Source organism: Megalobrama amblycephala, linkage group LG1, assembly GCF_018812025.1.
Source record: "Megalobrama amblycephala isolate DHTTF-2021 linkage group LG1, ASM1881202v1, whole genome shotgun sequence".
NCBI classification, from domain to species: Eukaryota; Metazoa; Chordata; class Actinopteri; order Cypriniformes; family Xenocyprididae; genus Megalobrama; species Megalobrama amblycephala.
Window position 1 is genome coordinate 68,924,051 of NC_063044.1, and position 17,764 is coordinate 68,941,814.

General features: G+C 37.2%; 1 long non-coding RNA gene across 1 annotated transcript; it reads left to right on the forward strand.

Annotated features, from left to right (window-relative positions):
• Window positions 1-14,093: 14,093 nt before the first annotated feature.
• LOC125248845 lies at window positions 14,094-16,049 on the forward strand. Its single transcript, XR_007180399.1, has 3 exons — window positions 14,094-14,738; window positions 15,073-15,177; window positions 15,965-16,049. It is a non-coding gene; the product is annotated as an uncharacterized LOC125248845 (long non-coding RNA).
• Window positions 16,050-17,764: the final 1,715 nt, after the last annotated feature.

Genomic DNA, 17,764 nt, shown 5'->3' on the forward strand with positions numbered 1-17,764 from the left:
TAATACATTCATAATGATATGAATAAATACATTATTCATTTATATTAACATTTATGTATAAATTTAAAATCTCACGTGGCTCATTATAGGATCGATGTACATGTAACCGAGTGATACCCAAAGATCACACTTAATTCGCCACCAGGGTTTTATACCCACGGAAATGATTCAATACATCAACTTCACATTTATAACCATCTAAAAAGAGAATCACAATTTTAAGATGTCAATAACAATAACAGATAGGAAATCATTTCAAAACCAACATCAGTATGTGACCAAAAACTAATGTGAAGAAAATAAATCACAAGCAAAACAGCAGTGCCTAGAGATCAGAGGTCCATAGAAAGGAAGATCTCTGCCATAATCCAAGAGTGGACTGAAATTTCTGCGTGACAGAGTGGAATAGAAACTCTGCGTGATACAGCTCGTTGCTATAGGCGAAACACGGCATCAGTCACAACTTACATATTTTATGCCGCGTTCCAGGCAACCCATAACCCGTGTTTTTCCAACCTTAAACCCGTGAAAGTGCACTGGAACAACAGTCAAAGCTGTGACTTCCCACCCGTGAACTCGTACTAGATCGATGTACTCCCAGTTACGGGTTCTGAAGTCACATAGCCCGCGAAACAACAATGGCAGCCCCTACGGATGCGGTGTTTATGCAAGTGCACGGCAAAATAAAAGGTGTAACAGCTTCTCTTGCCTTATGCACAGTTTTACTCCTCTGTTTCCCTCAAACAAGAAAGGAGTAAGCAACTTTGATGCTAGAAATAATTGTAAATGAGCATAAACCCCGTACAGTCCACCATATTGGCTTGTTTACACTTTTACGCATTTTGGCGTGATTTTCCTGGAACGCTACAAAGTCGTGATTTGAAGTCGTGACTTACGGGCTCAAAAACCTGCCTGGAATGCAGCAAAGAGATTAGAACCCAAGAGGCGACACTTCGATACTTTTTTGCTAACAGCCATTAGATGGCGCTCCGGTAGCGCAGCCGCCATTATGGGGTGAAAATACTAACTGGACCTTTGAATCCTTCACATCTTACACACCCAAAATCTGTGATATTCACTGCCAAATCAGAAGCGCAATAGAACAGTTTTTTAAATTCAGTCACCAGTAAATTGTATGGCTGCTACAGTAAATGTTGTATTGTCTTATATATGTTTTATTTTACCAGTTGTGGAACCAACCATTCATCCATCTAAGGTAATGTAGTTAGCCTACATTATTGAGTATTTCCATTTTATGCAACTTTACACATTTATTAATAGTAAATTAATAATTAATAAATTTAAAATCATCATGTTTGCAGCAAACAATATATTTCAGACCTAGTGGAGTAGGCCCAATAGTAATAATATCTAGGTCTGAACGGATCATAATGGATCACGCTACAAACATAAATGATCTTATAATACATGATGCAACGCTGTGTCCGTTATCACATAATTCACACTTTTGTTTTAACGGACATTAGACAACACTGCAAAATCAAGCTGTTATATTCATATTGTCAAACATTCCCAATTTTTCTGATGCATGTCCTTAATTTAATTTGATATGTTGGTAATAATTCAGTGTTTATAAGCCTTTTAAAGAATTTCAACGAAAACTGACATGGGTTTCTAGAGAGCAAAGGTTTTGTGGAGAAAAAAAAGAAATAAAGTCTGTATAATAAACTGTTAAAAAAAATTTAAATGATCACTAGTCTAGTGTTTGTACGTTATTCTGTGTTGTCATCATTCAGGTTTTCGGCTAATTTCAGCTTTAATGTACGTTTTTTAACAAAGCAGCTGATATTCCCATTGAAATCTATTGAACTGCCGCATGGTTTTCACCCCAAAATGGCGGAAACGCAGGGCAGCTGCTGGGCGCTGCTGTTTCAATAGAATGTTCTATTGACTGTCGCTTCTTGTCAGTGTATATTCTTTGAACGCAGCAATACTATCAGCCCACGCGCTCACTCTCTCCAATGGCGCTTCAGGGTCACAACACCGGGAGGCAACAGAAAAGGTCAAAACGTCAGAAATGTTTTTTTAATCTAAATTAAATACATATGCCCCACCCCATACACCTACCTTATTATTCAATCGGTCAAATTTATACTTCTGCTTCATTGTCCGCGTCGACGTGCATGCAGACCACTAGTAGGCAGTGTCCGCGGTCATGTTGAGTATCAAAACAAAAGCCGAAGTTCATCATGTACGTTGTCAGAGAAGCTTACAAACAGAAACGGCAAATAGGTAATGACTTTTGTTGCAGTTTGACTTAATGTGTCCTCTGAAACAGAGTGTTTTTTCATTCATAGTGAAGTTGAAAGTTGAACAGCCTACGCCGTTGCTATGGCGTACACTCGACACGGAAGTATAAATCAGCCTTAAGGAGCGAGTTGTGACGTCATCGGTCGCCAACGGTAGATGATCTTAAGCCCGAGATACATTGCTCCATTTTAGCAATCCTATGAGTTCACAACAAATCATACAGTGTGAATCTATTAAACTTGGGTACGACAAGCATGTAGACTGTACGATGATGACACCTGTTGACTCGTGAGCTGCGTTGCAAGTTTCTATTGAAGAATGAAACATCAGCATGCGCTAGCAGGGGCGTAAATTTCATCTGACAGTAGGTGGGGAAAATAAACATAAAATTTCTTAACAGCAATTTTTGAAGGGGACACAAATAATAGAGCCAAAATTTTACTTATAAAGAATATATGTAATGTTACACAGAAGAAAACCTACTATTATTAGTGTAGCATGACTACCATTATGCTCATTGTTTCTATTTGGTTCAATGAAAAAAACTGACTAAATTGGCCAATATATATATATATATATATATATATATATATATATATATATATATATACAGTGCCCTCCACAATTATTAGCACCCTTAGTAATTATGAGCAAAAGCAGCTGTGAAAATAAATCTGCATTGTTTATCCTTTTGATCTTTCATTCAAAAAATTCACAAAATTATAACCTTTCATTGAAGGAAAACAGTTGAAAGTGGGGGGAAACTCGCATTATGAAATAAATGTTTTTCTCCAATACACGTTGGCCACAATTATTGGCTCCCCTAGAAATTCTTATGAGTAAAATATCTCTGAAGTATATTCCCATTCATATTTACATTTTTTAGCACACCAGGGTGATCATGAACATGAAATTGTCCAGCCATGACTTCCTGTTCCACAAGAGTATAAACATGAGGAAACACAAAGGCCAGATTTCCTTAATCATTCATCACAATGAGTAAAACCAAAGAATATAGTTCTGATGTGCAGCAAAAGATTGTTGAGCTTCACAAAATAGAAAGTGGCTGTAAGAAAAAAGCTAAAGCATTGAAAATCCCCATTTCCACCATCAGGGCAATAATTAAGAAATTCCAATCAACTAAAGATGTTACAAATCTGCCTGGAAGAGGACGTGTGTCTAAATCGTCCTAATGCACAGTGAGGATGAGAGTTTGAGTGGACAAAGACTCTCCAAGGATCACAGCTGGAGAATTGCAGAGATTAGTTGAGTCTTGAGTCTCAGAAAGCCTAAAAAAAATTATCAAAAGCACCTACATCCCCACAGGTTGTTCAGGAGGGTTTCAAGAAAAATCCTCTGCTCTCATCCAGAAACATCTCCAGCATACTCAGTTGTCAGACAAGACTGGAACTTCAAACATGACCCGCTTCTGTGGTCACATGAAACTAAAAAAAAAAAAGAGCTTTTTGGCAGCAAACCCACCAGATGGGTTTGGTGCACACATGGATAAAAAGTACCCCATGCCCACAGGTTAAATATACTGCTGGATCTTAAATGTTGTGTGCCTATTTTTCTGCTGGAGGTCCTGGACATCTTGTTCAGATACATGGTATCATGGATTCTATCAAATACCAATAGATAAAAAAATTAAAACCTGAACCGCTTCTGCTAGAAATCCAATAATGGGCCATGGTTAGATCTTCCATCAGGACAATGATCCAAAACAAACTTCAGAAACAGTGCAAAACCAACACAAAATGTGTCACTGAGCACAAAATTAAGCTTCTGCCATGACCATCTCATTCCCCTGACCTGAACCCTAAAGAAAATGAGTGGAGTGAACTGAAGAGAAGAAGCACCAGCATGGAGCTGGGAATCTGAAGGATCTGGAGAGATTCTGCATGAAGGAATGGTCTCTGATCTCTTGTCAGGTGTTCTCCAAACTCATCAGGCATTATAGGTGAAGACTCAGAGCTTTTATCTTTGGCAAAAGGAGGTTGCAAAAAGTATTGAATAAAAGGGTGCCAATGAATTGTGGCCAACGTGTTTTGGAGGAAAAACATTTATTTCATAATGTAAGTTTCCCCCCACTTTCAATTATTTTCCTTAAATGAAAGGTTATAATTTTGTGAATTTTTTGAATAAAAGATCAAAAGGATAAACAATGAAGATTTATTTTCACAGCTGCTTTTGCTCATAATTACTAAGGGTGCCAATAATTGTGGAGGGCACTGTATGTATATATATACTTGTTTGCAACCAAGTCACCAAAATACGATTGGTACACACAGAGCATAACCCAACACACAACAGTAAATCTATTAGCCTTATTACAGTTCACATATTCTTATCACAATGTTAATTGTTGTTGGCGGGGGTTACTTAGTATCCAACAAGCTATTGAACAAGCTACCAAACAAGCTAGGTAACATAGCGGACTCACAGAAAAAAAAAAAAAAAAAAAAAAAAAAATCATCAGTTATCATCTTTTTGTTGTTGTTGTTGTTATGACTAATTACTCAGCACCGTCAGCATTAAAGAGAAAATAATCACTTCATCTGATGCCTTTGAATAAAATAGCCTTGACCGCCAACTTACTGGAGCTCCTCTCAACATCCGTCTGTAGAACTGTTCTCTCCCGCCGGTGAAGCAGCCGATTCTGTTCGCTTTGGAATGTGTTTTTTTTTTTTTTTCTTCTTGTGAAATTTTCGGCAGCTTAGACGCTCCAAAGGCGTATTGCTGCCCTCCTCAGGTCATCTGATGAACTTCAACTTATATATTAAATCCTCTTATAAAGACCATTGTGAAGCAAAAAGTTTAAAACAATCTTTGTGGTCTCAAAGTCCTTATTTACAAGAATTAACTTCAAAGATATAGATGGGAATCCAGACTCCAACAGCTCAGAAAACATGCAGCTTCTTGCAACCCTGTGAATTACACACTCCATAATTACGTTTCACAGACTCCAGCTCTCCACACAAACATCTGCCATCTGGATGCTTGCCAACCCTTGCCAACCCATAATTCAGTGCATAATGACCCAATCGTAATCTTGTGAATATCACACTATCCCTCCTCTCTAATCTTGTGAATGATGTGTGCATTAAAGTAGGCTGAAGTGAAAAATAATGCCTGCCCTTATTCCCTTCCTCCCATTCTTTCTGCCATATTTGTGATATTTTTTTTCTGTATAAAACTCTTACACTCAACTCTTCCATACATTACATTCAAATCAACTTCACTCTTGTGTGTAGCTAATTTCCCCATCTCATCAGCCTCTTCATTGCCCTGAATCCCTTTATGAGCTGGAAGGAACCCACATAAACCCCACCGTGTACCCCATTTTTATCACCCGATACAATGTAACAAGAATTTCTAAAACTAGATCTGATCTGGCTTCACTCCTCCTACCCTTAATTGCCATTAGTGCAGAATCTGAACATAACACATATTTCCCCGGACCACAAAATTGCAACTAGCTCAGTCGAAAAGACTGACATATTATCTGGCAAATGTAATCCAAGCTTAAAACGAACTTGAGGGACACTTAACCCTATTGCTGCTTTCCTGTTGAGTGGATTCATAGACCCATCAGTGAATATCTGCATACAATCTGACTGATTCTTTTTAAATGTTCTTTGACTAAGGCAACAGGATCACCTTTGGAATGTGTGTTCCCCCTGCTGACAGCGCATGCGTCATGAAACACCGCTGGATGAACGGAAAGCGAAGAAGGTCAAAAATATTGGCGCTACATTTAAATGTCTTGCATTGTAGCATAATAAAATGATTCTCACAGTCCAGTTTTATTTCTGTGAATTGAATTAATCTTGAACTTGTTCATAGTTTGTGTATTTTGCCTGAATTTAGTTTATTATGCCTGAATTTATTCAGTTGAATTGTGCCTACACAAATTAACCTATGTCCATGTCCAAACTTGATGCCTCATATTACTGCCTTTTTATTTTTTAGCATTATTATTGCAAAATCTGATTCTGTTCCCTTCGGAATCTGTGTTCCCCTTGTCGTGGAAATTCTCAATACATATCTGACTTCACCACTGACAATTTAAACAACTCCTAGTTGTTAATACAATACTACAGTATCTCGAGGTAATTCCCTGAATTCCTGAATACTTACAATAAAATCCAATATGTTAGGTTTTTTGCTCCTAATTCGTGCCTCATCCCAGACCTCTTATTTGGCAATTGAATGAGCAATCACTCAGCGCTGAGGGAGAATATAGTCTCATTTTATTGATAAGAAAAGAGAGAATATATAGAAAGAGTACAAGGGGTGTAGTATAGTTTCAGCCAATGAGAAAGAGAATACATCATATAGATCATGATATAGGAATGTGATACATATAGAAAAACAAGTCTAAATATGGTCATCTACTGGTCAGGTACCCATGAGGTCCCTTAAAATCCCAAGGACCTTCTCTATTCTGGTGATGCAGAAAGCAGGGATCATTCCCTGTCTCACATTCACTTCTAGTAGAGCCTTATATGGAAATGGTTCTGGTACATAGAAAACCATATGTTAAAACATAGTATACAACTTTGACAGAAAAAAAAAAAGGAGCCGCAGTCCACATACTTTCAATGCTGAGACCAACATAAAATCTATCAATTGCCCCTTTTGGCAATAAAATTGCCACACCCAAGTCTCAGCATTACTTTTCTCATATCCAAATATAATCACTTTCTTTACTTTCAAAATCATAACATTCTTTGGCAAACATTTCCTTCATTTTCCTTCAAAATTATTAACATTTAACAGTTCTATTCATCAAAGCATATTGAGAGGATACAAAGTTGTTCATGGCACGATTAATCAAAGCTCTAATAAATGGAATAATACAACAGATAATAAAAGCCATAATTAATAGTATCACACCTATAGGAATCAAAGCAGATACAAGCATTTGTTGCCATCCTGTGAGCCATGCTAAGAACCCACTTTGATTATCAGTAATTTCTCGTTCTTGTAATTCTTGAGCAATTCTAGTCATATTTTTTAAACCCTCTGAAATTAAATGACCATCTGCATCATTTTCAGGGATATAAGTACAACAAGAGGTACCAACAATAACACAAACTCCTCCTCCTGCCGCGGTTAATTGATCTAAAACTAGCCTGTTTTGCAGGGCAGTTAAACGGAGCCCTCGGAGTTCCTGTTGAACACCAGCCAATGTGTCTCTTGTAGTACTGATAAATGAAATTAGCTCATATCTTGTAACCTCAACTTCAATTTGAAGACTAGAGACACCTATTCCTGGAAACACTGCTTCAAAGAATCTTTCAGTACCAGTCCAGAGTCGATGTTGCATTGGTACTGGATTATCTCTACTCAAACTACTAGTTGAACTGCGGCTAGAGAGGGAGCGTTTCTTTTTCTGTTTTTGTTTTGTCATAACGTGAGGTTTGTGTGGTCTAATAACCATGGAATATTCTTCCAAAGTTACTAGAGCACATCTTCCACTCCAATTTTCTGGAAGAGTAGTGTAGACTCTATGTCCACACAGCCAAAACCAATCTTTAACAGCTCTAGTTCCCCGTGAGGAAGGAGCATATCTGTAGCAATTTTGACCTGGCACAAGTGCACAATATTTAGAACACACATCTTGAATAAAAGGATTAGCCCATCCATAAGCAATCATAGTAGATATAGGATGTGGTGTTCTTTTAGAACACTCAGTCATATTAGCTTTTGGATAATGCAAAATACATCTCATACAACAAGACATATTTTCTATCTCACAATGATGGTATGTTTGATTACATTTACTTTTAGGAATTACCCCCAGTCTCACTGTTCCAGTTTCTCTTTCCATACATAACAGTGAGTCTGGAATAGAGCCAATTGTTGTCACTTTAGCATGTACTTGCGTTGCAAGCATCATTATTCTACTTTTTCCACAACTCCATATTGCACTTCTATTTGGAGCCATCATTCCAGTAATGCTAACAAAAATAGGGCATTCTAATTCTTCTTCTGTCCTTGGTGATTTAACCTCTACATGTGGTCCAGAAGCACTATGTGGCATTTTGGTGCAAACATAACAGTCACCTGTTTTTCCTTCAGATTTAGCAGTGTAGTTGGCTAATCTCCACCACATGTTAGCTGCAAAGGCATGTGGTTCTTCTTCATAATGTACCCAAGTTTCATTACCAGTGCTAATAGCAGCTTGTATGTGAATAAACACATTTGTCAGCACAACCAGGTAAAATATCAATTTAGCAATCATGGCTAAAGAGCTTCAATGATAATTATTGCTGGTTTTAAATCTCTAGCAATCTCTTTCTTCTTCTCCTCGTTGAACGTCTTGGTTCACCTTCCTTCGGATCTTTCCTTGGCTCACTGGCTTCCTTCTCCTCATTGACCAGAACGTTCCCCTGGGATGGAGCTGCTTTCAGTCGACTGGCATGGATCCACTGTGGCTGGAAGTCAGTCAGCACTCCTGTTCTCGTCACAGCAATCACCGTGGCGGGCCCCAGATATTTCGGCTCACCCAGTTTTGTGGGCTTCAGACACTTTATCAGCACCTGTTGTCCTGGAACGAAAGGATGAGTGGGTTTTTCTGCAGGAAGAGGGAGAGAGAGAGACACATCACCATTGATGCTATTCAAAGTTTTAATTAGGGAATCCACATAATCCGTGATGATCACCTCCGTGTCACCTGTGGAAAAATTGCCAGCGCGACCTCTGACCCATGGGGTCGGGAAAGGTCTACCCATAAGGATTTCAAACGGAGACATCTTTGTTGTTGCTGATGGTGACATTCTAATTTCTGTCAATACGGCAGGCAGCAGATCAACCCAATTTCTGCCTGTATCAAGACACGCTTTATTAAGACGATCTTTAATAACCCTATTCATGTTCTCAACTTGTCCACTAGATGGAGCATGAAACGGTATATGTAAAGACCAGGTAATATTAAGCTCTTTGGCTAACAATTGTGTGACTTTGGAAGTGAACGGTGTTCCATTATCACTATCGATAACCATTGGTATACCAAAACGCGGTATAATGTCCTTAGCCAGAACTTTAACTACCGTCTGTGCATTTTCTTTTCCACACGGAAAAGCTTCAGGCCATTTAGAAAATCTGTCAACAATCACAAGCAAATATTTATTATTTCCGCAAGGAGGCATATGCGTAAAATCAATTTGCAAGTGTTGGAATGGTAGCTCAGGATGTGGTAAAGCGTCATGTTTAATTGCCTTGTGCTTGTTAGTTTGAGCACACACCAGACAAGCATCCAATATCAACAGAGTATTTCTTTGAATATTTGCTATGCAATAAGATCGATTCAACATTTGTATCACTTTCTTTTTTGACACATGTGATACACCATGATAATGTCTACATAGCATAACAATCGCAGATGCAGGTAATGCAAGTCTACCCTGTTTGTCTCTCAAGATTCCAACTTGATCTGGTTTTACTTCATTGTCTGACCAGTAAGTCAAATCAGCTTGCGTAGGGTTAGCTTGTAATATTTTAATGTCCAAATCATTAGTCAATAATGAATTCATCATAGGCACATCTGTGCCCCTTTCGCTTACATGTGGACTTAACATTACTTCTTTAGCAGCCCATTTCGCTACTTCATCTACAAATCTATTTCCTTTGGCTTCATCTGTTTCTCCTGATGTATGTCCTGCTACTTTAATAACAGCGAGTTTTGATGGTTGTTGTGCTGCATTAATGAGCTCCGCTACAATACTATGGTGAGCAATTGGCTTTCCATCTGAGGTTTTAAAATTTCTTTCTTCCCACAATTTAGCAAAATCATGTACTATGCTATACGCATATTTAGAGTCAGTGTATATATTAACACACTGATCTTTTGCCAATTGACAAGCTCTCGTTAAAGCAATTAATTCTGCAACTTGCGCTGACTTGTATGGCAAAGAGTATGCCTCAATTACACGATCAGGTAATTCAACAATAGCATACCCACACAAGTATACATTATCATTTGGCTTGAAACAGGATCCATCAATATACCAATTCTTCCCCTCCTCCAGGACAGATGNAGAAACATCTGGCCTGCAGGCAGTCGAAATCTGGATTCTGTCCAGGCACTCGTGGTCATCACTCTCAAATTCACCTTGCGTCAGCAACCTGTGCAAATGTACAGTAGGGCCATGAATAACAGAAGTTGGCTTCAAAATCAAATTAGCAGTAGCTAATAATATAGCCTCATAGCCAGAGCGGCGTTGAGCAGTCATATGTTGAGTAGAAATATTACTCATAATGACTCCTACCTGATGAGAGGTATGCACTATCAATTTATGTGATAACACAATTTTTTCAGCATCTTGCACCATGATCGCCGTGGCAGCCACTGCACGCAAACAAGCAGGAAGTCCCCTGGCTACTGAATCAAGAGTTTTAGACAAATAAGCTATGGGACGAAAAGTACCCCCATGTTCCTGGGCCAGGATTGCGGCGGCTGTACCCCCACTTTCATGCACGTATAAGTGAAAGTCTTGAGAGTAATTTGGGAGGCCGAGTGCAGGAGGTTTCATGAGGGAGGATTTCAAATGTCTGAATGCTTGATCCATCTCAGCTGTCCATGTAATGTCCTCTGTGTCCCCCAGAGTAGCAGTTCGTAGGATTTTATCATACATGGAACAGTTGGGCACCCATATTCGGCAATAATTAACCAGTCCCAGGAAGCTTTGCATCTGCTTCCGTGTCGATGGGTGCTTGAAAGTAGCAATAGCTTTCACTCTGTCAGCAGACAATTGCACTTTGCCCTGTGACAGTTCATGTCCAAGGTACTCGACCCTCCTCTGTACCCACTGTAATTTCTCTCTTGATGCTTTGAAACCAGCCTCTGCCAAAATATTGCAGACAATTTTAGAGGCAGCAGCACACATGTCCTCAGTTGCTCCTGTGATGAGGATGTCATCTGCATATTGAAGCAGACAGGTGTTTGGAGGAAGTTTGGCATTTTTCAGCGTTGCGTGCACTACAGCAGAGAAAACAGCCGGAGAATCCCTGAACCCTTGTGGGAGTCTTGTCCACGTTAATTGTGAATTTTCCAAGGTAAAAGCAAACAATGGCTGTGTTTGGCGATCAACAGGAATGCTGAAGAAGGCACTGGAAATATCCAGAACTGTAAAAAATGAATGTTCAGAAGGAATAGAATTAATTATAGTTTGCACATCAGGTACAATAGGAGACAATGGTGTTACTAACTCATTAACTTTTCTCAAATCTTGAGTTAAACGCCAAGAACCATTTGCTTTCTTAATTGGATTAATTGGTGTATTATAAGGTGAATGAGTGTGCACCAGGATGCCTTGAGCCAGTAATTTATCAATAACAGGAAGAATACCCTCCACCTTTTCTTTTGAGAGGGGTACTGTTTCTGATACACAGGCTTGTCTGTTATTAGCTTAGCAACATAGGGCTGGACATCAATGAATCCTGCGTCATCCTTATGGGCTGCCCACAACTTGGGGTTGACGCCCTCAATTTCCTGTTTGAGCTCAGTTGCAGAATCATCCTCAAGGAGAGCATTTCCTGTATCAACAGTGAGAGAAAAGGCTGCAGGAAAAATAAGTTGTAGAGAGTCAGCATTAAAATTAAGTTGAATACCTAATTTATGTAAGAGATCGCGTCCCAGAAGAGAAAATGGTGAACTCGGTATTATCGCAAAAGCATGCATTTTAAACAGTGATGGGATATCATTAGAAGTAACTGGAAATGTTGGTGTCATTTCACATCTCACAGGTACACCATTGATTCCCACAGAGTTTACATGTTTTCCTGTAATCGAGCCCTCATAGACAAGAGAGGATAACGATGACATCGACGCCCCCGTATCTATGAGAAAAACATAGGGTTTATGGTCAACATTTAATTCAATAAATGGCAAAACAGTTGACACATTCGGATAACTCAAAGAAATCAATGAAAAATTATCAGAAGAGGGCTCAGTCGAACTCAGTCATTGTTGCCAGGAAATGGGATACACTGGATTTTGTCTGTCAGTCTTTGCAGAAGGGAGCGCAAGTGGGGCTTTTGCTTCAAGCCACCACCAGAGCCCTTCTTCTTCTGCTTTTCTGACCTCTGCCTCAAATCCCAAGCCTTTTTCCTACAGTCACGTTCCAGATGTCCTGGCTTGCCACAATAAAAACAGCGTCTCACATTTCCAAATTGTTGTGGACGAGGATTCACAGCAGCATTCACTTGAAGCATTGCAGGAGTTTTGCTCCTGGAGACATCAAAAGCTCCAGCAGAGGAAAGCTCACGCAAGCGTCGTCCTAATTCATCAACAGAAATGGTAGTAATATTCGGAGTTGTTATACGAATTAACTGCGCAGTGTCTTTGTTCATATTATTTAGGAACGTATTTAAGAACAATGGACAATTTTGTTCAATAGGAATTGCAGATTCCTCAACCCATGCATGTTTAAATCTATTAAAGAATGCAACAGGGCTTTCACCAGTTCTCTGTTTGGTATTGGCTGCATGCGAGATGTCTTGTTTAGCAGAAGACACTTTTAACAAAAAGGCAGTCAATTGCTTGAAAAAATCTTTAAGTTTACCTGAGCTGGCCCAAATCCAATCACCTGTTTCGTCCTCATCTTCCTCCGAATCAGTAATTAGAAGCACTCGTGAAGGTTTAGACAAATCAAGGGGCTTCGAATCTCCAGCTTTCTGAGATACAACACGACGAACAGGCGGTGTATCGTAGATGGGGTTTAAATAATAAACTTCTTCAATCATTTCCTCCTCTGTGATTTCCGCAGGCAGTGTTTTAGTCAAAATAAAACGATAATCTCGTCCCGTCAATTGACTGTAGGCAGTTAACCGTTGCAGCACTGCCACAAATTGATGTGGTGACTTAGCCGGATCAGGCAGATCTTTGCAAATAGCCACTGCCTCCGTAACACTCAGAGGAGTAATTTTGTAACCATCTGGAAGCTGTACAAATGGAAAAACTTCAGTTTGTGGACGGCAACTGCGGATACAATCGATTGGTCAAGGGCTTTGGAATTTCAGCAGAAACAACGCATTCATATGGAGGAAGAGACGCATCAGGTTTCAGCTGAGACTGAGAGAGAGAGCTGTCTTGTTTTTTCAACTCTGGACCCTTATCCCAATAAGTTTTCATCTTCATCCAAACTTTATACGCATCTTTCATATAATCAATTGGCCATCCTGGGTCACCCCAAGAACCAAAGATCATATCTTTTGCAGCACGCATATCTTCATCTTTAAAAGAACCATCGCGGGGAAACGGATCTAATTGTATTTTCCCTTCTGACCATCCCGCGAGATTAGAGAGATAGGGTTCAGTAAAAAACGCTTTATTATTGCGATTCATGAAATCCCTCGGGGTTTCCCCCATCAACGGTCGACTAATCGTTTCACCCATTTAAAACAGCCAACAAAGATCTCTCCTTTGCTTAAAGAAAAGCCTTACAATTTCAGAAAATGGCCAAACAAAATACAAATTAAAGTCTGCAGCTTTATATTAACTTTTTAGTATTTTTGGCAAAAAGAAAAATTTTAAATTCAGTATTATTCATTCAACTGCCAACAAGAACCTGAGGATATCATCATGAAATGGACTAAGAGAGAGAAAAAATTTTTCAACTCAAACTCATCTATTCCCTTCCCACGTATATAATCCGTGAGGATAACACCAAAAAATGAAAGGGTGATCAATCCTCTTTCACTCTTCCCGCATTTATCTAAATACGAGAATATCCACTTTTAACAAATATGAAAAAAGTGCAGGCACAAAAATACAAGGATCAATTTCTCAACAGACAGTAAGATGCACTTAAGCATTTTATTTCTTACCTGTCTGGAGAAATCCCGACGAGCCCCCAAATTGTTAGGTTTTTGCTCCTAATTCGTGCCTCATCCCAGACCTCTTATTTGGCAATTGAATGAGCAATCACTCAGCGCTGAGGGAGAATATAGTCTCCTTTTATTGATAAGAAAAGAGAGAATATATAGAAAGAGTACAAGGGGTGTAGTATAGTTTCAGCCAATGAGAAAGAGAATACATCATATAGATCATGTTATAGGAATGTGATACATATAGAAAAACAAGTCTAAATATAGTCATCTATTGGTCAGGTACCCATGAGGTCCCTTAGCATCCCAAGGACCTTCTCCTAAGCAGGGACCATTCCCTGTTTCACATTTACTCCTAGTAGAGCCTTATATGGAAATGGTTCTGGTACATAGAAAACCATATGTTTAAAACATAGTATACAACTTTGACAGAGGAAAAAAAAAGGAGCCTCAGTCCACATACTTTCAATGCTGAGACCAACATAAAATCTATCAATTACTGTTTGTGTTTGTAATATGTAATATTTTTGTGCTTATCTGTTGTTTTATATATTCATTTTGTAGGATCAGTACAGATTTGTTATTGGAGATACAGTGCAAGCTGTGTGGAATCAAAGACCTGTATTGATGAGGTGATGTTCCATGTTTTTCCATTAATTCAGCCACCCTCATCACACACTATAAGCTAAAACACTGCCATCAACTGTCCTTATAGCTTTTAAATGCTTTGAATCTTTTCTGTTTGCAAGTAATAAATTCTCACCTGTGCACTTACAAATCCCCATCTAATCATTATATATTTATATTTACATATAATGATATTATATAATTATTTTCAAAGCAAAACCCCTCAATTTGCTTGGGCCTTGGGTTTTTTATCTATATTTGTGTAATTGATAAAGTTATGTTTAATTCCTTGTAGAGTAGGAATAAAAATGTTTATAAAAATGTTCTCTATTTTGAAAGGCCAGTGTCAGTGAAGATGGTGTGGTCACTGGAATCCTGGTGTTTGTGGGAAATGTGAAGGAGCTTCTCCCAGGATTCTACAACAGTGTTGTCCTGATGACTGAGGTAATTCATCTTGGGTGATGCAGTTGCGGTCAAAAGTTTACTTACACCTTGCAGAATGAACTGCTTCATCAGGGAAGTACTAAATAAAGAAACAAATACAATGCTAATTTGTATGATTTGTTTGTTTTATAATAAAGTTATGATTATGTAAACTTTAGAATTACATAATCATATTTCTACTCTAAATTGTTTTTTGAAATATAAACATTTAAATTGTAGCTGTCATAAATTATGTATTCAAACATTAAATACATAAATTAATTATAAAAAAAAATATTTAAAATAAAATTATAATGAATATGTAATGTGGTGCATATAATTAGCAGAATGCTCCTCTCTATAGCTGACTAATGAGTTTATGCTGAATATGATTTTTCTGAAGTAAATGTGATGTTACGTGACATTGTTTACAAGCTGTTTCATTGACGTCTTTCCGCGCGTTGAAACACTGATTGAGCGATTAAATGTGACAACTTATGGGTCAGTTGTACTGTATGTTGTAACACACCTTCAGATGTTCATTCATATTTATTTCACACTGTAACTGGTATTAAAGTGGAGGAAATTATCAGTACACAGTAAACATCTTGGCCACAGGCTTCAATCACTATCAGCAACTCTTTGCCTTTAGGGAATACCAAATGGGTTTTTATTATTTTCAAACCTACAAAGGTGGATATAAACTTTGGAGTTCTGTATATATATCTATATCTATTGATTTCATTCGATTGAACCAATTATAATAATGGACTGACTCTTACTTCTTTTTTGTTGTTTTTTCCTCCAGGTATTTATTTTTTTTACTTTCTTGCCTCTTTGGAACATGTTCATTTATGCATACTGTGTAGAGGTGGTTCGCAGCTTCATGGACATTTGAGGTTTTCTGCCGATGAAGAGCTTCTGGGACATTGACATAAACAGCACTTTTTCATACAACTTAAAAAAAGGTGGTGACAGACAATTTTGGTTTTCTTGTTTTTGTGCCTTTGGAATTCATTGTTTTTTTGTTTGTTTTATTTTTTTCTTTTCAAAATTACATTCACTGTAATGCTGGAGTAAGATTTTAGAAGAAACCTTTTTGTCCTGTTTAATGTTTGTGCTAGTAAGGGTTGCAGAGCTTATAAGTAACAAGGTTTACAAAAGGTAACACTTTACAAAAGGTCTCGCTTGTTAACATCAATTAATATATTAGATAACATTATCTAACTATGTGCATTGACTTTTTTTTTTACAGTATTTATCAATATTTGTTAACATTAGGCAATAATTTTTTTTTTTTCTCAAGTTAATAAAATGTATAGTTATTGTTCATGTTAGTTTACAGTGCATTATCTATTAACATATGCAACTTTTGATTTTAATAATGCATACGTAATATTAACTAGGATTTATAAATGCTTAAAGTATTTTTCATTCATAGTTCATGTTAACTAAAGTAGTTAACTAATAGAAAATTATTGTACAGTGTTACCCAAAGTTTTGAATCTTTTCTTTTCTTTACATTTTGTTTGTATTAATTCATGGGTGTTATCTTATTTATCATCTTATACAGAATGATTTTATCTGAAAATGTAAAAATGCAGAAAGATTGTGATGGTAGGTTTAGGTACCTTTGTATGTGATGGAGAAAATTATAGTGCATATAAACCTCACTGTCCTCCAGACTCTTTCTAAATGAGAGTTAAAGTGTTGTAATTGTTTGTGATTGTGTATAGTGTTTCTTGGGTTTTTCTTGTGCATCAACAAAAAGGTTTTTGTGCATTTGTTTTAGAGATTATTTTGTCAGTAAATGTAGAGGGTTTCAATTTGCATTTGTGTTGATTGTAATATTTTGAAATATACTAAATTGTAACTTCATTATTATATGTACAAAAAATGTAATTACAAATGTATTAAATTATATAATAGTGTACATGTAAATTACATTAAAGTATATTTAAGTTCGCATTAATTGCTTGTCAGTACATTCGGAAGTATACTTTTACCATATTTTGAAGTACATAAAAAATTGTATTAAAGTCCTACTTAAGTGCTTTAAAAAAATCACTCAGAAGTTCAACTTATTGCATTTAATATGAACTTAATCTGTGATATATTTGAAATTAATTACAAATAGAATGCACTTAAGCGGCTGAAAACATTACATTTAATTCACACTTAAGTGTATTGATAACTGATATTAAAATATATTTTAGTTCACATTAATTGCTTGTTAGTACATTGGGCAGTGCACTTTAACTATATTTTAAAGGTACTAGAAGCAATTACGAAGGTTGTCATAAAGTTGTATTAAAGTACCACTTAAGTTGTTCAAAAAAATCACTCAAAAGTTCAACTTATTGCATTTAATATTAACTTAATCTGTGATATATTTGAAATTGATTACAAATAGATTGCACTTAAGCGGATGAAACATTACATTTAATTCACACTTAAGTGTATTGATATCTGATATTAAAATATATTTTAGTTCACATTAATTGCTTGTTAGTGCATTGGGCAGTGCACTTCAACTATATTTTAAAGGTACTAGAAGCAATTACGAAGGTTGTCATAAAGTTGTATTAAAGTACCACTTAAGTTGTTC